Genomic DNA, 23,154 nt, shown 5'->3' on the forward strand with positions numbered 1-23,154 from the left:
CAATAGACTATTTAGTTAGCGGTAGAAAAAAATGACTGCCTAATATAAGTAAAAATAAATACTATCTCCCAATGGGAATGAATTGTAAAAATAGAAAATATGTTGTAAAAATATTTAATAAAATATTTGTAAAACATTTAAAAATTACACAATTACAACAATATTCAAATACTTAATACAACAATTGTAAGTTATGTATTAAATAATATTATAACATATACAATTATTTAATATATAATATTTATACTGAATAACACTAAGAAAATGTATATAAAATTTATGTGAAACCTTGATTTAAAAAATGTGCAATGTGAAAAAATATGAAAATTTATAATATTGAAAACGGATTCAAAAACATTGTTTTCTACATTTGTTTAACAACTATTAAAATATGTCATATATCAACATAAAAATTGACTATTTTTTGTAATAAATATATTTCAAAGTTTTGCAATGGTTTTTTTCCAATTTAAAGTTAAAAAAATTATATGTGTATTGTGTTCTAATACTTAGGGGCTGATAACGTGTTTGGTGGTCTCACCTCCATTCCTCTGCACTAGCGGTCCCAAGAAGACAACTGAGCCGGCGGTCTTCTGCCCGCCGTATGCAGCCTGAACCGCTGACCGCCGGCCACGGAGTGGTTCCCGCCAGCGGAGCGCCAGACCACAATGTTGGCAATGTGTACTCCATCGCTGTCAAGGTTGCAGCTTCCTGTCGAGCAGATTACAAAGACACAGTTGTACTGGCAGTCCTCTTGCAATAGTTCCTCGACGGCAGTAGGCCATTGTGGTATGCTCTCAGCAAAGACCCATAACAGTGGTCAATGGATGGATACAAAACAGCACAGCTGATATCCATTGGCCAAGTAGACATTCCAGCAAATCACACTATAAAACACACCCCATCCCAGACTGTGATCCTTTGCCTCTCCACTGCAAGCAGAGCAAGACAGACACCACACTTTTTTGTTCAGATAAGGCAACTCGTTTTCCCTATTTCATTTAGCACTCTCTACACACTTTTGGTGCATTTTTTCTGTTATCCCTTTGTGTTTTTTCATTACCACTCACTTACAATTATGTTACCTCAAAAAAATCCACGATTTTCAGAGGCTGAGTTGTCAGTCATTGTGGATCACATCATAAGGGTAGAGCCACAATTGTTTGGAACCCAAGTCCAACATACTCCTCTCAGTAGGAAAAGGGAATTGTAGTACATAGTCAACATAGTGAATGCTGTAGTTACCACCCTGCGCACAAATGAAGAAATTAGTAAGAGGTGGAACATCTTGAGGCAGAAGGTGCGTTCCCTGGCCTCCAAGCAACACCTGGAGGCCCAGAGGACTGGCAGTGGTCCTCCCAGCATCCCATTACAACTTTTTCCCTGGGTGGAGAAGGTATTGGGCATCCTCCATTCTGAGAGCTACACAGGAATAGCTGGGGCTGTGCAGTCTGGTAAGTTACACTTCACTAACTGTCACAACACTTTAATGTCCTGTATGCTCTCATCTCAACTTTTGCTATTGTGTTGTCTATCTACTTTCCTACCATGCAATACTCAAAGTATCAGAGATGTTTGATCGTCAGAGTCAAAAAGGTAGTGCAGGCCCTGATCACGTCAATACTCGATTATGGGAATGCTCTGTACTTCAGTCTCCCAGACTATCTTCTCAACAGACTACAGGTGGTGCAGAACTCGGCGTCGAGACTGCTACTCAGACTCCCACCAAGGTCTCACATGACCCCTCACCTGAGGGCCCTTCATTGGCTCCTGATAAAAAAGAGGGTGGTCTTTAAGGCTATGGTCCTAATTCACAAGGCCATGCACGAGGCAGGCGCGTACTATCTCAGTGAGAGGATCAGCATCTACACTCCAGCTCGCTTCCTTCGCTCCTCCTCTGCGCACCTTGCAAGAGTGCCCCCTATCAAGGGCCTCAGAATAGGTGGGAGATCCTTTTTCCACATGGGCCTACCCAATTGGAATAAACTTCCATAACACCTTTGTCGAGCACACAACCTGGATATCTTTGAGAGGAAACTAAAAACCTGGCTCTATAACAGTTAATCCAGGTGCACTGGTTGGTCTCCCATTGCCTAGCGCCGGGACACTCTGCTGAGTAGCTTCATGCTCTATAAAACAGTATAACATAACAGTATAACATGTGTATTGTTGCATATAAGATCACATGTATCAATCTCCACTACATGCAACGGGTTGGAATGCTGTCTGTAAGTGTATTACTATTAAATCATCTTCCCAGAACCCATGATATGTGTCAGTATATACAACTGATGTTCACTTCTTAATGGAGTTAACCATTTCTCAAGTGTTGGGAAGTAGAGATTGAAATGACTACAACTGCTATGAGGCCCTGTTTCTGTAATGCAAAACAAGATACAATAGTGATTTTGCCCATTCTCACTTGTCTGACATGTTACAATGTATGTTAATTCCTCATGGACTGAGCAATCTACAAACAATGCTCTTTTCAGAGACATTTCTGTCTGCTTAGCATGATGTTGCCTTGGTCTCCGCAACTAAAACTATTGATGGCATAAGTGACACCATACCAAGTGTGTACCTCAAATATCTAAAAGGCATTAAGCTAAGTCAGCTGATTAGAAGCGGCAGGTGACCCATTGACTCTGCATTGCTCACATGATGACTAATGATAAATATACAACTATGTTGTGTGATCGCCTGTACTGTACATTACTATGCCTTGGAATGGTCAAATACACATCTTACCTCTCCACTGTGTTACCGTAAATGTTTGGGAGATGTCATGTTCATTCCTTAACCCAAAACGCAACATATCAACACATCTTATAAGCTGCTCAATTCTAGTACATGCATTGATGTTTTCAAATGTCTTGTTAACAAGTTCAATACCACGGACATATATCACAATATTAAGCTCTACCTATTTTGTTTTCCCTAGGTCTCCACTTACTTTGACACAAAACATTTGGATTTAGATACCACACTTCCACCAATAACAATATTCTTTATTTCACAACAGGTCGATCTAGCACAGCACCTCCTGGGCAGAACTAGGCTACTGGACAGACTCCCACTCCACCCCCAGATGAAGCCCTCAGTGATGACAACACTCCTGGACATGTGGACGTGGATGACGGTTCCGGCATATCTGGTCAGCCTGGTCAGACGGCAACAGTGAGTCTCACTGTGCCCACACCAACACCTCCCACCCCAGCTGCAACACCCCAACCAACCCCAATTCCCCCCAACCTGTGTACCTAGCACAGTCACTACCATCTTGTGCTCCCAAGTCCTGGATTCTGAAGTGACAATTCTAAGCCCTGTCAAAGAGAAACCAGGTACCATTGGGAGAGTGCACCCTGGCCAAGGGCACAGGCCTCATGGGAGGGGTAGTGTGGGCCTGCTGAGTGAGGCCTCTGGGGACACTCACTCCCAGGCCAATGTTGACCAAGTCTTGGGGGTCTATCAGGAATCCCAAGGCATGATGAGCAATCTATTGACGGAAATCCGGGAGATGAAGCAGCTGCAGAGCGACATACAGGAGGAGCTGGCCACCCCCTACACCAACATGGGGCAGCTCATTGGTGTGCTGCAGGACATCAATACAATTTTGTGCAGGGCTTTTCCACCACCATCTACCTCTTCCTGTGGTCCAACTACACTCAGGCCATCTACATTCACCCCAGAAATGCTGGACTCTGCAACGACGAGACACCGTCACATAACCCTGGATGCCTGACTCTAAGATGGCGGCGCCTCGTGACATGATACCTCGAATTCAACGGTGAGATGCCACTTATTTTTCTGAAAACTTCCTATTGTTTGAAAATCAGGCTACAAGTCGAAGAGTGCGGGGAAACCTCGGCAGATCCCCCAAACAGACCACCGCTAGGAGATCGGGCGGGACGGAGACTTCTCACAACATGGCTGCGCCCAGAGAGTGAACAATGGTGCCGGCTAGGCGTGATCCAGAATAGTGAACACAGCACCAAGGCAGCACCCATAGATAGACAGGGAACAGCGGAGAACCCCCCCAGCTGCCCCCGAGCACAACCAGACAAAATATGAGGTGAGAGCCCAGTCGGCGCCAGCAACGGGGGGGAGGGGTATAAAAGAACGCAGGGCAACCAATCGACCCAAAGTGGGGGCAGACTGAAGAAACATACTCAGTAGGAGCCCATATCAGGACGGGTGTTAAAGGACAAAAAAGGGGGGAAAACTAAAGCCAAAATAAAAAGGAAAAACCCTCTGACAGTGAACAGACGGCACTAGATTGTCAGAGGCAGCCAAGGAATCCAACGCACCCCGCCATCCCCCGCAACACTCAGGTGCCATAGGGCTCGGCACCAGGCAGTGAGGCGCAAGGGTCGATGTGCCGGCAAGTAACGGAGGAAACCATGCCTAGGGGGGCCATAAGTGAATAGGCGAAAGGGCCAGTACCTATCTGCAGGAAGAACAGAAAGCAGTTAACCAGTGACACATGCAGCGCTGATGAAGTCGAAGAGCAGGGCCCAGAGCTCGCCGATAAAAGTAACCAATATACAAAGCAGAGGAAAGACCCCCGCCCAGGGTACACGGGCCCAGGGATCACGCCAGTAGAACACAGAGCCCTTTTACTTGCGCATTGGTGCCAGACCCTAAGATGGCCACCTCAGGGGACATCTGACACCAATTTTCTAATAATGGCCACCATGAGTGGGCCCCTTTCCAAAGCACTCCTTCTCCCCTTGTTGGGGAGGGATCCAGCATTTATAACCTGGAGCCTCAGAGACCCCTCTGAGAGAGTACACAGTGACAAGGGAGTCTTGACGGAGCAAGGTGGCAAAACAACATTTTATGTACCCATTGTAAAGTCAATGTTCTATAATGTTAACATTTACTAATGGTGTGTTGTGGTGAAATAATCAACAATAGTATAAGATGCACACAAATGCACACGTGGGAATACTAATTTTGCCTGCATGAAGCAACATAATTAACTAATTTGTATTGTTATTGTGATGTGAATTAATGCACAGCTTAAATATAAATAAACGCAGCATGGATGTGCTTATTGTATATGTTATTGTGCCAGAAAGTCGTCGGATATGTAAGTATGAAACGCATTTATGTGGCTTACTTGCTAGGTAATAACTAATGGGGAAACATTAGTACGGTGGGAGGTAAACAGAAGGGCTTTAGTTCTATATTTAACATGAATTTGTGTTTGTTTCTATGATAGTTTCAAAAGTGGCCTCTGAGGCCTAGTGAAAATATGGCTGCTCTGGTAAACTGCGAGCAAGTGTCGGACTGCGCATGCGCACCCAAAGCCTGCAAGTGAGAGTGAACTGCCTGTGCTTGGATGGGAAGTTCAAGGCTACTGTGCCCTGGAAGTCAGGATGGTTGCCAAAACATGGACATTCAAGTGTTCTGAATGTGGGAAAGAAACGTGAAGTTGCCAGTCAAGGAAGTGACTAGGCCAAAGACTGTCCTAAACAATACCCTTTTATTAATTTGCTGATTCACCGTGAATATGATGTTGTAATGGTGAGGAGATGCTCACCCATCCCAAATGTGTCCAATCAGAACCCGAGTTGGTGATGTTAGATACTTTTTAGATAGATTAAGTTAGGAAATTAGTGTATAGAAACCCCTGATTTTGCTTAGAGAGGGTAGCTCTTTTGATTTCATCTCGAAGTGCTGTCGGATTGCAGATCGATTCTTGGATGTAAGATACTTTGATTTATTTCTTGTTTTCTTTGCAGGTCTGAAGGATAAGATGAGGGCGTTAGTTAGGGATGTTAGGTGAGAATGAATTTGGAACTATCTATTCTTTGCTAAAACTTTCAACTGATTTATAAAATAAATGACTATTTTCTGAGCTCTAAATAAAATGATTATTCTGAATTAAAGTTTAAGATTTTTACTGAATAAAGAATGAATTCATGCCTAAATGTCAGACATACTAAAAGTTTGCTTTTAAGAAAATTAGGAAAATGGAATATTAAAGCTGGTCTTGTAATTTTTCCTACGCCTGATTTTCTTTCTAGCAGATCCATTGCCACTATGGTGGTGTGTCTGAATAAAATTCATGTTTGTTAAAACCATGGTAAATTGCTTAAAACTATAGATGTAAATAAATGACTAGTTAAATAGCTTTAGACACTCCGCCAATGTTACAGCATTACTCCTTGATATTTCACCTATCCCTGAAGTCGAATTAAATGAGCAGAGAATGTGTGCAGTGTTATGGGCCCCACTGGAGAATAAATGTGTGTTCGGAGATTTGAGGGAAATGGTGATGCTGATTTAGAATTTATTTTTGGAGTTCCGCTGTAGCAGTTATATCTTGGTAGCAGAGTAGTGGTTGCTAAGGAAATTAGCTAGGGTTATGTATAAAGTACTATATAGAATTTAATGTACAGAATTATGAACTAACATCTGTTAAGTTCTTATTATGTTATATGTAGTCCTGAAAAGGCTTCCAAGTGTTGCGTGAAGCTAGTGCCTCTGTCTGCAGGTAGAGGAAGTGTGGCAAGTAAAGTCGCACAATGCATTGGTCTGTTTAAAAAAAGTAGTATCGTCGTATACTGCGGTGGTATTGTCGCATATCACTGTTTAGGGACATTAGGTGTGAAAGGATAAATGTATAACGAGGACAGTCTATAAAATCTTAGCCTTCAAGTATAGGGATCATTGCGTATCCTGATTAAAACTTACTGCTGGGAGAGTAGTAGGACTCAACCCGAGCTTGATAGAAGGGTAAAGGAGTTGCGCCTACTTCACTAACGATAGAGGAATTCTGTGGTGGGCTAGAGGTAAGCGCTGCCTACTGGAGATACAGAGTTCATGTGTATATGAGTAGGGATTTCTGCATGAACGCGTGTAAATGAAATTGCAATACGCGTTCTGGTGAAACTCTGGGATTGTTTCTAAGGAGGTGAAAAAGATCTCTGTAGGTGCTTTCCTGGAGAAACAAGTTCATTATTGCCTGATAGAAGGGTAAGGTAGAGGGTAGTGTTACTTTATCGACAAGTCTAAAATTCTGTGGAGGTAAGCGTTGTCTACTCCACATACAGAATACTTGTGTGATTGAGAAAATGTTATCACTTTATTAGCAAAACAGACGAATGCTATTATTTTTGTAAGTTACTAACTGATTTTGTAAAATATCTTGTAAATACGGCTTCTTGAAAAAATCCTGTAAAGGAAGGGTCAGTCAGCGCTGCAGAAGCCGGAGCGCCGGTGACGTCAAAAGTGTCACGCTGGAATTGGTCCTCGTGACCAAGACGGAGTAGGAGCTGATAGGTGCATCACGAAAAGCAGCAGAAGCTATTGGTTGAGCACTAGGAAAACGTATCTTGTTCTAATTGGTGCGTTAGTGTGAACCGCGCTGTGATAGGTTGGTGTCACGGAATAGCAAACAGGGAAGTGCATGATCTTTTGAGAGACAGAGAAGTGAAGGAAAATGTCTTACTATTACGAAGAAGACAAGAAGAAACCTTCATGGTTTAAAAAGTTGAAAAATATGTTTGTGAAGGACATAGAAGTAGTTACGAGAGAGGGAAAAATACTTCCTTCGCCAAAGACGCCTGCTTCTTATATGTTGTCAAATTATGGTTACCCTACGTGTGTTTGGTTGGAGAATTGGGTACGGTATACCAAGGATGATGGTGTGTTAGCTTTTCCCAGAAGGAGGATCTTTTGACTTGGCAGTTTTGAGAAATTTGAGAGACAAAATGATGAGGCTTGAACCGAGACCTAGACCGACTCAATTTGAGGCACTGGTTGAATGGGAAGTTGAGATGCATGAAATGCAGAGCGAGAGGTTAAGCAGGCATATCAGACCAAGAGACAGAGGTCGAGATATATGGGGAGAAACACATGAGAGTAGAATGCGTAGATGGAGAAACGGTAACATGTGTGATGGCATGTATCCAGTTAGATTAATCTATACTAATATAATAAAGAGAGAGCCCAAACCTTTGAGGCGGGTAATCTCAGGAACCACAGCACCAATCACAACACCCAATACAGCGTTGGAAAGGGCAGTTGCAGCTGAAGGACATAGGCTATGCAGACGCCCACCATATACATTTAAAAGGTAAAATAACCGTGCCAGCAAAGTAGTCCCTTGTGGGCGTGTCTGCGTTCTGCTGTGGGCGTGTGCTGGGGGCGTGACAAACGCTGGGGGCGTGTGGTACGTTCCTCCCTTCATGCCATGTCTCATATTGTGTGCTAATCCCACCCAGCTCCCTTTAAATACCCCTGCACCCCATAATCATAACCCACCCTTACTCCTTAAAATATCCCAACACCCTTAAACACTAACCCATCTTAACCCTATAAATATACCCTGTACCCCAAAACCCAAACCTATCCCTAAACCCTAAAAATACCCCTGTACCCCAAAACCCAAACCTAGCCCTGAACCCTATAAATACCCTGTACCTCAAAACCCAAACCTACCCCTGAACCCTAAAAATACCCCTGTACCCCAAAACCCAAACCTAGCCCTGCCCCTAAAAATACCAGTGTACCCCAAAACCACCCCTGAACCCTAAAATACCCCTGAACCCCAAAAACAAAACCTAGCCCTGAATCCTTAAAATACCCCTGTACCCCAAAACCCAAACCTACCCCTGAACCCTAAAAATACCCCTGTACCCCAAAACCCAAACGTAGCCCTGAACCCTAAAAATAACCCTGTACCCCAAAACCCAAATCTATCCCTAAACCCTAAAAATACCCCTGTACCCCAAAACCCAAACCAAGCCCTGAACCCTATAAATACCCTGTACCTCAAAACCCAAACCTACCCCTGAACCCTAAAAATACCCCTGTACCCCAAAACCCAAACCTAGCCCTGACCCTAAAAATACCACTGTACCCCAAAACCACCCCTGAACCCGAAAATACCCCTGAACCCCAAAACCAAAACCTAGCCCTGAACCCTTAAAATACCCCTGTACCCAAAAACCCAAACCTACCCCTGAACCCTAAAAATACCCCTGTACCCCAAAACCCAAACTTAGCCCTGAACCCTAAAAATAACCCTGTACCCCAAAACCCAAACCTACCCTGAACCCTAAAATACCCCTGTAACCCAAAACCCAAACCGAGCCCTGAACCCTATAAATACCCCTGTACCTCAAAACCCAAACCTACCCCTGAACCCTAAAAATACCCCTGTACCCCAAAACCCAAACCTAGCCCTGACCCTAAAAATACCACTGTACCCCCAAACCACCCCTAAACCCTAAAATACCCCTGAACCCCAAAACCAAAACCTAGCCCTGAACCCTTAAAATACCCCTGTACCCCAAAACCCAAACCTACCCCTGAACTCTAAAAATACCCCTGTACCCCAAAACCCAAACCTAGCCCTGAACCCTAAAAATAACCCTGTACCCCAAAACCCAAACCTACCCTGAACCCTAAAATACCCCAGTAACCCAAAACCCACACCTAGCCCTGAACCCTAAAAATACCCCTGTACCTCAAAACCCAAACCTAGCCCTGAACCCTTAAAATACCCCTGTACCCCAAAACCCAAACCTACCCTTGAACCCTAAAAATACCCCTATACCCCAAAACCCAAACCTAGCCCTGAACCCTAAAAATACCCCTGTACCCCAAAACCCATACCTATCTCTAAACCCTAAAACTACCCCTGTACCCCATTACCCAAAACTATATCTGAACCCTTAAAATACCCAAACACCCCATAACATATACCTCACTACCCCAAAACATATACCCCTATACCCATACTTACCTTATCCAAACATTAAAAAAAACCATGCTTTTACCATTCATGCATTTACAACAAATTTCGTTGTAAATGTATGCGTGGTAAAAGCATATAAAATTTAATGCCATGCGTTATAATGGCACGGCTGAGTCGAGTCATGGTACTTTCGTAATGAAAGTATGCGGAGTGATGGTATACGGAAAGAAAGTTGCGGAATAATGGGTGTTTACCCTCCCCCGGTAAGTACATTGGTGGCACAGCAGCCCACATCTCCAGCAACATACTCATATTTTTTACCACCCATTTGAAAAATGCACAGGTCTCTCTCATTGATGGCCAGCACCGACATATACTTTTAGACACACCTCCCGCCACAAGTTCTAGAATTGCGAACTTTAGAGCTGGGGAGCTACGTTCGAATCTCGGCATCAGCTCAACATCATGTGATTCCAGGCAAATCGCTTTGTCTCCCCGTGCCTACCACAAATGAATGTGTTCTTCTGTAATGTAAATTGTGCTCATGCCATGTTGTCGAGTACGTGCTATATAATATTGCAAGGAAAAATAAAGTAGGAAAACTCGAGTTCACACACTACTGAACGCGCACTCTTAAGTGCATCAGCAGTGCACTGTGTAGTGGAGCATTTCACAGGCCTGTCACAGATAAGAAATGCTAGCAAAACGAAATCCTACAAAACAATATACTACTGGCCGGCAGCAATTCATACCCGGACAACGTCGGGACGGGCTGCTAGTGGATGAATATGAGGGACGGAAATGTACAGAAAAGAAAAAGAATGTGAAGATAGGGAACCAAAGTTATGGTGAAAGTGAACCAGAGGATGCTGTATTGGAGGAAATATTAAATAGAAGGCCACCACCATATCAACCAGGTTCTTTATGGACTACTCCGAATGCTCCTATAGCAGATGAGAGAATTAGTGAAACTCCGAGACAACCATCAAATTTCCGAGAGTTGCCTGAAAGAGTAGAAACAAGATATATTCCAAGTACACCTATTGGGGAGGTTAGAATTACAGGTACTCCTGTACAAATAAATGACTCGCACAAAACTGTGTTAAGTACTGAAAAACAAAATAATGTACAACCAGATATTTCTGATTATGAACGTTCTGCACATGAATTGATCCAAAATCTTATGAAAAACATGGAAGCAGTAACTGTCCCGGTAACAATAGGGCCTGTAATACCAGTGTTTGGGAATCAAAGAATAAAAGCCAAGCTTGACAATTCCATTGCAACAGAGTTTACAGAAAGTAAAAGAAAATATTTATCCTGATTTGTCAGAAATAAAGCGAAATACCAATGTGAATCCACCTGAATTGACATTTAATCAAAATTTGTCATACAGATACCCGACTGGAGCAGAATCTGACTCTGCAACACCAGAGAAAAGTGTAGATAAAATAGATTTAACGCAAACACCTGTAGGGCCATCAGATAGAGTGACTGGATTAAAACATTAAAATTAAAAGAGCATGAATCAAAAGTGTTGGATGTGGCAAAACTAAAAGTAGATATGGAAGAATTAATTATCAGAACTATTGGAACAGACAGACTAAAAACGTACCAGGATGATGAGCTTATGTTTATGTGCAAAAGCATAACATGGAAGGCCAAAACGGTGTATGATCAGTTGGAAGAATTGGCAAGTGAATTTGGAATAGAATTTTCAAAAAGTAAATCATTGCAGAAATCATATAGAGTAGAAAAGACATTGAGAACATGAATACTGCTGGGAGGTTAGCACAAATAAAAGAGCTGATTGTACTGATGCGAAAATGGGGAGATGTGAGTAAATGGAGGGTTAAGTGGGCAAATAAGAAAGAAGAAAATAGTGATAAATCCACATTGGCTTTTCCAATTAGGGAAAAGGAGACAGTGACAACTGAGTTTCCCATGAGAGAGATACCTGGAGGAGGATATGTATGGATATATGACATTACAACACATGCATTTACATCGCATGCCTTTACAACGTAAGTATTACAACGCAGTCCATTACAACGCATAGTGCTTTGGGGTGCTGGATAGTGAATAGTTTAATTTACTATTCCAACTCCAGTCCCCGTGGACACTAGGGAAGGTTATTGGATAGTAAATTAACCTATTACCTATCCTAGAGCGCCCCCCAGAGCAATGCGTTGTAATAGTTTGCGTTGTAAAAGTTGCGTTGTAAAGGTAGTGCGTTGTAAAAGTTTCGTTGTAAAGGTTGTTCACCATATGTACATGTTCCTTGGAGCAGACAAGATATATTGTCATTTACTAATGATTTTCCTAGGCTGAGAGAGAAACCAGTGGAATGGTATTGACAGGTACACAGATTTGTAAAAGTGTCAAAAGTTTTATGGGTCGATTTGGATGGATTGTTTGACATAGTGGTGCCTGCAGACTTATGGACAGAATGCAAAATAGCTGTAGATTGGCCAAGGGAAGAGTATCCCAGAGATAAAGTAACAGGAGCTCCATCACCAGATATAATGCGAAAGTACGAACAAGTGATAGTATGGCTGAAAAATAAGATACCTTCAAAAGAAACTGATTGGGTAAAAATAGACAGGACCACACAAGAACTAAAAGAAACTGTACATTCATTTTATGAAAGATTGCTGTTAGTTTTTAAACAGTATAGCGGTTATGAAGAACTAAATGAAAAGGATATGAGCCATTTTATATATAGATTTGTATATGGTTTGAGACCAGAAATTTCATACATGATTAGACACAGCATGATAGGATGGCAGTCGAGCTCAGTAGACAAAGTATTGAGACAGGCGAAATATTGCAGTGAAGAAATTGATGCAAATCAGAAAAAGTTTAAAGAAAAGGCCATGTGGGCACAAGTGAAGGTAGCGGAACAACAAGTGGCACAAATGGAGAGTAAGAATGCAGGGAATCAAGGACATTTTAAGGGTAAAACCACCACTGCCATACAGTGTAAACCAGCAGAGATACAGTGCAGAGACAAGATTCAGCGGAGGTGAGCAGGTAAAAAGACCGCAAAGAGTGAATGCGTGTCCTCAGTATTGGTTACAAGAGGAGGGTGGCAGTGAGTTGGATGAAAGTTTCTGATGGTGCCTGAGAGAGGAAGAAGAGTGTGTGCTTGGAGACACTCTTGAGGTAGATTAGTCTGGTCCATTTGTGAGCGGAAAGGTGAATGATGTAGAAATAACTTTCCTAGTGGACACTGGTGCTACCCGTTCTACTGTTAGATCAGATTTGTGGTGTGCGATAGTAGTACTGTTAATTTGTTAGGAAGGGATATTTTGTGTAAGATGAATTGTGCCATATATTGTTCACCGGATGGCATAGAATTGAGGATAGTTTGTATAAAATGACAATGCTCATGATTGAGGCAGAGCAAAACAAGCTATTTCCTGTTTTTGACCGGGAAAAGATTCCTGTTGAACTGAAAGAGGTAGTGAAAGAAGGAGTATGGGATTTCACTGGAAAAGATATAGGATTGATGAAAGGTGTTGATCCTGTAAAGGTCACAGTAAAGGAAGGTGAAAGTTACCCAAATATTCCTCAGTATAAAATGACTGCAGAAGTAATTGAAGGAATAACTCCAGTGATTGACAAAATGATTGAGCAGGGAATACTGAGAGAAATAGAAAGCAGTCCTTGTAATTCACCAATCAATCATGGGATTGAAAAAGCCTAACGGAACATTTAGAATTGTGCAAGACCTTAGAAAGGTTAATAAAATTGTTGTTCCATGTTGCCCGATTGTTCCGAATCCAGCAGTGATTCTGTACCAAATTCCCCATGATGCAGAATGGTACACTGTGATTGACTTGTGCAATGCGTTCTTTAGTGTTCCATTGCACCCAGAAAGCCAACCAATTTTTGCGTTCCGATTCCAGAATCATATCTTGGCATGGTGTAGAATTCCACAAAGGTACACTGAGAGTCCATCGAATTTTAATCAGCTACTAAAGGAATCATTAGAAAACTTGAGCATGCCTGGAGAGTCTGTGTTAGTACAATACATTGATGATCTTTTGGTTGCATCGAAAACAAAGGATGCATGTGTAACTGACACTGTAGCATTGTTGAATCATTTGGCAGAGGAGGGACATAAAGTGTCTCCATCAAAATTGCAGTTTTGTCAAAATGAAGTACAATATTTAGGTCACAAGATTGCTAAAGGAATCAGACAAGTCACAATAGAAAGAATCAAAATGATCCAAGGAATGCAGCCACCTAAAACTCAAAGACAGGTGAGAATGTTCTTGGGAATGGTAGGTTATTGTAGACAGTGGATTAGTGGATTCTCATTGATTTCAAAACCATTACAGAGACTGACAAAAGCAGATATCAGAGACCCCATTGTTTTGACCAAAACAGAGATGGAAGCCTTTGAACAGCTGAAAACGAAACTGTGTGAAGCACCAGCTTTAGGAATGCCTGATTATGAGAAGGAATTTGAACTGTACTGCAGTGAGGAGAAGGATGTGCATTGTCAGTGTTTGTTCAGAGACATGGAAAATTGAGAAAAACAATTGCGTATTTCTCAGCTGTTTTAGACCCTGTTGCAAAAGCTATGCCAGGTTGTCTGAAAGCAGTAGCAGCTACTAGTGTAAGTTTGGAGCAAAGTGAAGGAATAGTGATGGGATTTCCTGTGAGGGTGTATGTACCTCATTCTGTGGAGATTCTCCTCACTAGGGCCAAAACACAGTATATGGCCAACAGCAGAATGACCCGATATGAGAAAATAATTTTGGGAGCTGAAAATTTAACAATTACCAGGTGTGTAAACGTTAACCCCTCTACATTGCTACCTGACACCATTGAGGCAGAAGTGAAAGGTGAGCTTGATCACAAATGTTTGGATGTTCTTGAATATTGCACAAAACCCAGACCAGATATCAGAGATGAACCTTTGCCTGAATCAGATTTCGTGATGTTTGTGGATGGATCATGCTTGAGAACGGAGAGTGGTATTCAAAGTGCTGCTTATGCCGTTTGTACTGTGGCAGAAGTGTTGGAAGCATCTTGTTTGAAAGGAATTCATTCTGTTCAAGTAGCGGAGCTGTTTGCTTTGATACGAGAATGCGAATTGGGAAAAGAGGTGAAGGTAACTATAGTGACTGATAGTCAATATGGTTACGGAGTTGTTCATGATTATGGACAGCTTTCGTCCCAAAGAGGTTATTTAACTTCTGCAGGGACACCTATCCGGAATGCTGAATTTGTAAAAACACTAATAGATGTAATTCATTTGCCTGAGAAAATAGCTGTTGTAAAATGTTCAGCCCATAAAAAGAGTGAGGATTACATTACCCGTGGAAATAATTATGTGGATGCAATTGCAAAGCATTGTGCAAAAAATCAAATTTCAATCAATCAAGAAAAGCTTAAAGAACATGTTCCGAGTCCTTTAATGCTAACCACTGTAGTTGAGACTTGGCAGGAAGTGAAACAGATACAGGAAGAGGCAGAAGCAGAAGAAAAAGATATTTGTCTAAAAGCAGGATGTAGACAAAGAGAGGAAGATGTAATTTGGGTTTACAAAGATGAAAGACCAGTAATGCCCAATAGCATGATCTCAGACGTGGCCCGAATGTACTATGGTCAGGACCACATTGGTAGAGATGCTATGATTCGTCTCTTTAGGCAGACTTGGTATAATCCCAAGTTCAGGATGATTGCTGAAAGCTTGTGCCAAAGGTGTTTAGTATGCCAGCAATTCAATCCAAACAGGAGAACTGTTGTAAGTTTGGGAACCATAGGACGGAAGGGTGGTCCATTTACAAGGGTCCAGATGGATTATATGGAGTTACCCCCATGTAACAGGCTTAGGTATACTCTTGTAATAATTTGTTTGTTCTCCCGATGGGTGGAAGCTTTCCCCACGAGGAGGAACGATGGGTTGACTGTTGCTAAACTGTTTTTACGTGAGATAATACCACGTTTCGGTTTCCCAGTGACAATTGAGTCAGATCGTGGACCTCATTCCCAAAACGAGCTCATGCAAATGATCTGTGAAGCTCTGGACATGCGCCAGAAGCTACATTGTGCTTACAGACCTGAGGCTTCAGGGGTAGTGGAGCAGGTGAATGGAACAATTAAAAACAGAATTGCAAAAATGTGTTTGGCAACAGGACTTAAGTGGCCAGATGCTTTGCCGCTTGTCCTGATGACATTAAGAAGTATTCCTGACAAGAAAACTGGACTAAGTCCACATGAGGTTTTGATGGGCAGGGTGATGAGGCAGGCCTATGTACCTGTTGATAAGTTGTTGACAATTAAGGATGACATCATACTGGATTACTGCAAAAATCTATCCGATGTGGTAACTTCTGTGCTCCACCAGGTGGGAACTGAGTCAAATTCCAAAGAGAAAAATTCAGCTCATGATCTAGTCCCTGGAGACTGGGTTCGAGTGAAAGTGCATCGCAGGAGAAATTGCTTGGTACCTCGGTGGCAGAACCCACGCCAGGTTATCTTGGTCAGTACTACTGCAGTCAAGTGTGCTGGACTGAAGAGGTGGGTGCATGCGAGCCATACAGTTTGTGTGCCTGCACCTGAATACCCGTACGACGGTGAAAGTACAACTGACTCTGATTCTGAAGCTGAACCAGAAAGAACTCCAGATACTGAAGATCGACAGGAACGTCAACATCTGGAAGTATCAGAAGCCAGTTCTGCCTCTGAAGGTGAAGGTGAAAGGGAGGTTGTGGAGATACCAGATTCTGAAGATCAATCTGAAGATCGAGAATTGGTAAAGACAGACACCAGTAAAGACGCAAAAGGAAGTGAAGACAAAGTTGTTGAAGAAGAGAAAACTGAAGAGCAATTTGAAAACTCTGAAAGCAGGAACGGAAATCCTGAGACTGGGGAAGAGGAAGTAACTCACGATAAGGATGAGATCATTGTGAAAATTATAATCAATGATACAGTTGAGGATACTGAAAGTGAAACCGATGACAGTGCAGATGAAACTGCATTAAGAAAAAGCCCAAGGAAAAGAGCTTGGAGAGTGGAGCATAACACAGTAGAGCCACTAAGAAAATCTGTAAAGGAGATAATTGGCCTAAAGAAACTGGTGGATTGAAATTGAAACTAGTGAACAGAGCAAAAGAGCCAGAAGAGCAAGTGAATGAAATCACTAGCCAGAAAGAAATACTGGGAAAGAAAATAGAAATTGTTCAAAGACCAAAAAGAGTAAGACGACCGAACCAGAAGTATAAATCACCTGAGTGTACATATATTGTCCTACCACCCATTGTTGAAGTTAATAGCAGCCAAGAAAACCTGTACTAGCCAAAGATGATTGGGAAAAGTGAGTAAAGAAGTCAACTTAGGGAAAAGAGATAGGTGCTCAAAGTATACGATAATAAGTAAAAATTCTGAAGTCCTGTGAGACGGATATTGTAAATATAGAAGAGGTCGGAGTTGACATAAGGTCAAAGAAAACCTGTTAGAAAAACTAACCATAGTATAATTTAGAATAGAATTGACATAAGGTCGAAGAAAACCTGTTAGTAAATTGAGTGGTGTATATCTCATAGGGAACGCTAGGTCGAAGAAATCATGTTAGAGAAAAATGGCTATCAGTAATCATAAAACAAAATGTTCTATTTTTAGAAAATGGTGTAGATGCTGCTCTATATGCATGGGATTGTTGATAATATTATGGGTAATTTTAGCTATTGTTATTCCTTTCCAAGATAGTTTAACAAAATTGAAACCAAATGTGAGTTTAAATAAGCCAAGTGAGAAAGAAAAAGTTCATGAGATTCATGTGTACAAACCAGAGGTACATCAGGATAAATCAATCAGTCACTATACAAAGAATACATTTGCAAAGTTATTACTTGAGTACATTAAAACTAAGAATGTTGATGATTGTTATGTTTGTGTAAAATTGCCAGCATCAGTGTCAGAAGGGGTGACCTATCACCACCTTCATCTCACATATGGAGTAACTTGTAGTGTAATTGCAAGCCTGTTTTATCAGACTGGGAAATTAGAATATCATTATTCCAATGTAGATGACATTTTTTCAAAATTAAAAATTGACAGTGCATTGAACAAAGGGAAACCTGCAAAAGAGATGGGAGAGTATTTCTTAGAATTAGATGAGTTGACACATGAATATGCTTTTAATAATAATTTGACATGTAAAATGAGAGTTGAAGAGAAAACATTTTTGAATATGGTTGAAGAAAGAAGGGTTGCTTATAAATGAAGTGAGAAAATAAAACATGCAAAATCTAAATATTGGACATTTAATGATGAAAATCTTGATGATAGAAATGTGAATGTGGGTATAAACATAGATACTCCAATGTTAGGGAAATTTTGTATTAGAAGAGAAAATACTATGTACGATAATTATTTTGTGGGTGCAAGTCAATGTAAAGACACCTATAGAATTATAGGGGGTTGGGGATTTAAAGGAGGAGATGCTCCTGTTTTTCCGGGTATATATTTCATCTGTGGGAATAGAGCTTACTATAGGTTACCAGACCATTGGTATGGGACCTGTTATGTGGGCTTGGTCTTTCCTAAAAATTTTCATGTAGATAGAGGTACTAATGGAAAGCATGAGATAGGCAAAGTCTTAAGTCGAAAAAGAAGAGAGAGTGTAATGGAAATAATAGGTGATGTCTTCGGAGCACTGTGGGAATTCCGTTTAATGCAAATAGAATCCGAAAATTGTCCACAATAGTTGATCAACAGACATCGCAGGAGGATTCCTGATGGTTGATACTGAAATGGTTGCTATGAGAGCTATGGTAATGCAAAATCGACTTGCCCTTGATATAATTTTAGCAAAAGAGGGAGGAGTCTGTGGAATTTTAAAAGTGCAACATTGTTGTACTTATATTCCAGATAAAAGTCAAAATCTTGAGAAGTATATAACAAATATTACAGATTTACATAGAGAAATTGAACCACTGGAGGTTGAAGGTGTTCTTGAAAAATTGGGTAAAAGTTTTTCAGCAATTAAGCATTGGTTCCAAGAAATAGGTAGTTCAATTATAGGTAAAATACTAATTCCATTAACTATTTTAGTGATAGTGATTTTCCTGATAAGATTATACTGTATATGCAAAGGTAGGGGAGATTTTAGAAAAGCAATAAAGAAGACAATTCAAGAATGAAATGCAAGGGAAAGAGAAAAGAATGAAATAGAAATGGAAGAAATTAGAGAGAAGATTTTTAAAGAAACAAAGGAGAAAGATACTAGAGTGTAGATAGTACTAATATGAAGAATTCGAAACATGTTCTGCTAAATATTTCAAAATTTTGAAAGATGTTTGGTGATAAAATCACCAGATGAGGGAATTGATGGAGCAAGGTGGCAAAACATAATTTTGTGTACCCCTTGTAAAGTCAATGTTCCATAACGTTAACATTTACTAATGGTGTGTTGTGGTGAAATAATCAACAATAGTATAAAATGCACACAAATGCACACGTGGGAATACTAATTTTTCCTGCATGAAGCAATATAATGAACTAATTTGTATTGTTATTGTGATGTGAATTAATGCACAGCTTAAATATAAATAAACGCAGCATGGATGTGCTTATTGTACATGCTATTGTGCCAGAAAGTCGTCGGATATGTAAGTATGAAACGCATTTATGTGGCCTACTTGCTAGGTAATAACTAATGGGGAAACATTAGTACGGTGGGAGGTAAACAGAAGGGCTTTAGTTTCATATTTAACATGAATTTGTGTTTGTTTCTATGATAGTTCCAAAAGTGGCCTCTGAGGCCTAGTGAAAATATGGCTGCTCTGGTAAACTGCGAGCAAGTGTCGGTCTGCGCATGCGCACCCAAAGCCTGCAAGTGAGAGTGAACTGCCTGTGCTTGGATGGGAAGTTCAAGGCCACTGTGCCCTGGAAGTCAGGATGGTTGCCAAAGCATGGACATTGGAGTGTTCATAATGTGGGAAAGAAACGTGAAGTTGCCAGTCAAGGAAGTGACTAGGCCAAAGACTGTCCTAAACAATACCCTTTTATTAATTTGCTGATTCACCGTGAATATGATGTTGTAATGGTGAGGACATGCTCACCCATCCCAAATGTGTCCAATCAGAACCCGAGTTGGTGATGTTAGATACTTTTTAGATAGATTAAGTTAGGAAATTAGTGTATAGAAACCCCTGATTTTGCTTAGAGAGGGTCGCTCTTTTGATTTCATCTCGAAGTGCTGTCGGATTGCAGATCGATTCCTGGATGTAAGATACTTTGATTTATTTCTTGTTTTCTTTGCAGGACTAAAGCATAAGATGAGGGCGTTAGCTAGGGATGTTAGGTGAGAATGAATTTGGAACTATCTATTCTTTGCTAAAACTTTCAACTGATTTATAAAATAAATGACTATTTTCTGAGCTCTAAATAAAATGATTATTCTGAATTAAAGTTTAAGATTTTTACTGAATAAAGAATTAATTCATGCCTAAATGTCAGACATACTAAAAGTTTGCTTTTAATAAAATTAGGAAAATGGAATATTAAAGCTGGTCTTGTAATTTTTCCTACGCCTGATTTTCTTTCTAGCAGATCCATTGCCACTATGGTGGTGTGTCTGAATAAAATTCATGTTTGTTAAAACCATGGTAAATTGCCTAAAACTATAGATTAAATAAATGACTAGTTAAATAGGTTTAGACACTCCGCCAATGTTACAGCATTACTCCTTGTTATTTCACCTATCTCTCAAGTCGAATTAAATGAGCAGAGAAAAGTGTGCAGTGTTATGGGCCCCACTGGAGAATAAATGTGTGTTCGGAGGTTTCAGGGAAACGGTAATGCTGATTTAGAATTTATTTTTGGAGTTCCGCTGTAGCAGTCTCACACAGGGGAGGCTTGTTTTTTTTAATCCCATTACCACTGGGAGCGCAGCACCATACACTCTGACCGGCGCACTCAGTAGAACTTTTGACTATGCCCCCCCTAGGCGGAAACTATAACCTTTCTGTATGTACTGCGGAGCCCGAGCAACCATTGGCTGATGACCGCTGGAGCTGTCCCAAGCAGCTTTAGAGGAGTTTGGCTCTGATTCACCCCTCGGCCATCACCTACCCAGCCGGACGTCGGACACTGTTTTTCCTCGTCTCCCCGGTGTGCCTCCTACCCCCTCCCCCTCTTCTTTCCTCCATTATTCTCCGTCTACCTTCCCTATTCCTTCCCTCTCTCCCCTAATCTTCTCTCCCCTTGCCTATTTTTGTAATCATGTTTATGCTATGCTTTTGTGCTCTTGGAATTCCTGCAACTACGCTCCAGTAACTGATGTAACTTTGTAACCATGTTCTGAAACAATTCTTCTTCCTCATGTAAAGCCCTCTGATACCTCTGGATCCAGCCAGCGCTATATAAAACTCAATAAATAAGTTAAAAAAAAAAAGTTTTTAAATACATCTGCGGCAGCCACAGGAAGGGAGGTCCTGTCAGAGGAAGACACGCCTGCAGACACCCCTGTGTCTACACCAGTGGATCCCCACCGCGTTCACAAGTTGGGACATCCATGTAAAAATGCAGTAGGTGTAGATGGCAAGACGCCCACCATTGCCAGCAAGAAACCTCAACCTTAATTTCTCCACTGTGTGTAAAACATTCACTCTGTGGACTATTTCTAGACAATTTTCCCTTTCTGATGGGGATAGTACTTTGGACTTCAGATAATTTGGCATCTACAACTATGGCTTCATGAGACATGACTGACTGCTTTACTTTTTTTGTTATGTTTGTTTTTGCACAGTGTATCACTTTACCTTCATCACTTTAATAAATACATGTCACAAACAAATGTTCTGCTATAGTAAATCTCACATCTAGCAATGTATACTTGTACTCCCATGTGTACTTTACAATGCCCAAACAAGCTACTAGTGTAGGCAGGATATGTTGCATGTGTACAAAACACACAAGTGTCTTGCTTTATAACATATTTATTCCATTGTTCCAATCATAGGCTGACATGATGTCCGAAACAAAGCAAATCAAACATGACTCAAATATTCTGTGTCAGTGGTCACATTTTCAGGTGTAGACCTTAACACCATGGAAGGAGGGGGTACATCAGACAATTTCCTATAGAATAGGCTAAATAAAATTGGTCTGTCATCATATGGATCCATATTGCCTATCTAACAAAAGAAATCCCACATCATTTGAACCAATAAACAGACACATGACAGTACAGCAGTTTCTGATCACAGGGTCATTCCAATCCAGTGTTGCTGTATCTGGTGGAATGTCACAAACATGTGCCAGTGATGTGCCACAAGCACTTTGGCCTACAATGAGGAGACATGTCAACAGCTATGTACACTTTGAACACAATGAGAACTTAGCCAATGTGAAGGGAGACTAGCATGATTTGGCCCCACAACAACATTTTGTTGGAGCACATGATGGCACACATATTGCATTAGGACAACTACACGACAAAGGACAAGTCCAATGGATTCCTCTTAACTTCCATCCAATTGCTGTACAAGCTGTCTTGGTACAGGTTCTGTACACCCAAAGTCTGTGACTGTCATTCCCAGGAACAATCCATATGCCCTTTGTACATCCAAACAGCATCATATACCTGTTAATGGCACAACTCTGACATGTTCAAATGAAGATGTCATGGTGAAGGTACCTAAAATAGACCAAAACAAAGACACTGCTAGGAAACCATATACATGACACAATTCACATAGTCAACTTCTGAAGAACACAATCCATTACAAACATCTAAGATCAGCAAAGCAAAACTAACAATACAATTATGTGTCAAAACCTCCCTCCATAAACAGCTTTCACCAGATTTTGCCGGAGCTTTAGCTTCCTAATATTTTCCCAAAACATAGTCCTCACGTCATCACAAGAAGAGTTGCTTTAATGGTCAATGTCGTGACATCTCACAAAATACATACACTTATGAGAAGAAGTTGTCGATGAGATCTTGACGCAAGTCAGCTCCTTTCTCTTCACCACTATATTCATCACTTGGCATTTCAGGATCCTCACCCAGTGGCACTTCATGGTCTCCATCGTCTGAGATATAAGGGATGTTCCATGGCAGGGTGAGCAGAGGAGGGCTCCCCAAGTCTTTTCCAGACACCTGAATCTGGCATTCGGGAGCCCAAACATCCGCTCCAATAGCCGCTGTGTTCTTCCTGGGCCTCATTTAAACAAACTTCCCCTGGCATATTTGGATTCCTCAGCAGTGCCAGCAACCATCCATAATTGGAATACGCTGAGTCTCCTGAATAGAAGACAGAGATAGTTGCAACAATAAGTTACACACTTTACGATCTTGCTACCTGACGTCACCCACATAAAGTTAGGACAGATCAAACTTATCAATAAGCCAGGCCCTCTTCATTAATAGTTGTGACATCGGATGGGGTATGGTGCTGTTCCGCTGTATGAAGGAA

The 23,154-nt window shown here is 41.2% G+C and overlaps 1 pseudogene; it reads left to right on the top strand.

Moving 5' to 3' along the window:
- Window positions 1–21,315, top strand: part of LOC144824077 (uncharacterized) — a 77,480-nt pseudogene extending 56,165 nt beyond the window's left edge.
- Window positions 21,316–23,154: the final 1,839 nt, after the last annotated feature.

Source organism: Lissotriton helveticus, chromosome 3_1 (genome assembly GCF_964261635.1).
Source record: "Lissotriton helveticus chromosome 3_1, aLisHel1.1, whole genome shotgun sequence".
In the NCBI taxonomy this organism is placed as follows: Eukaryota; Metazoa; Chordata; class Amphibia; order Caudata; family Salamandridae; genus Lissotriton; species Lissotriton helveticus.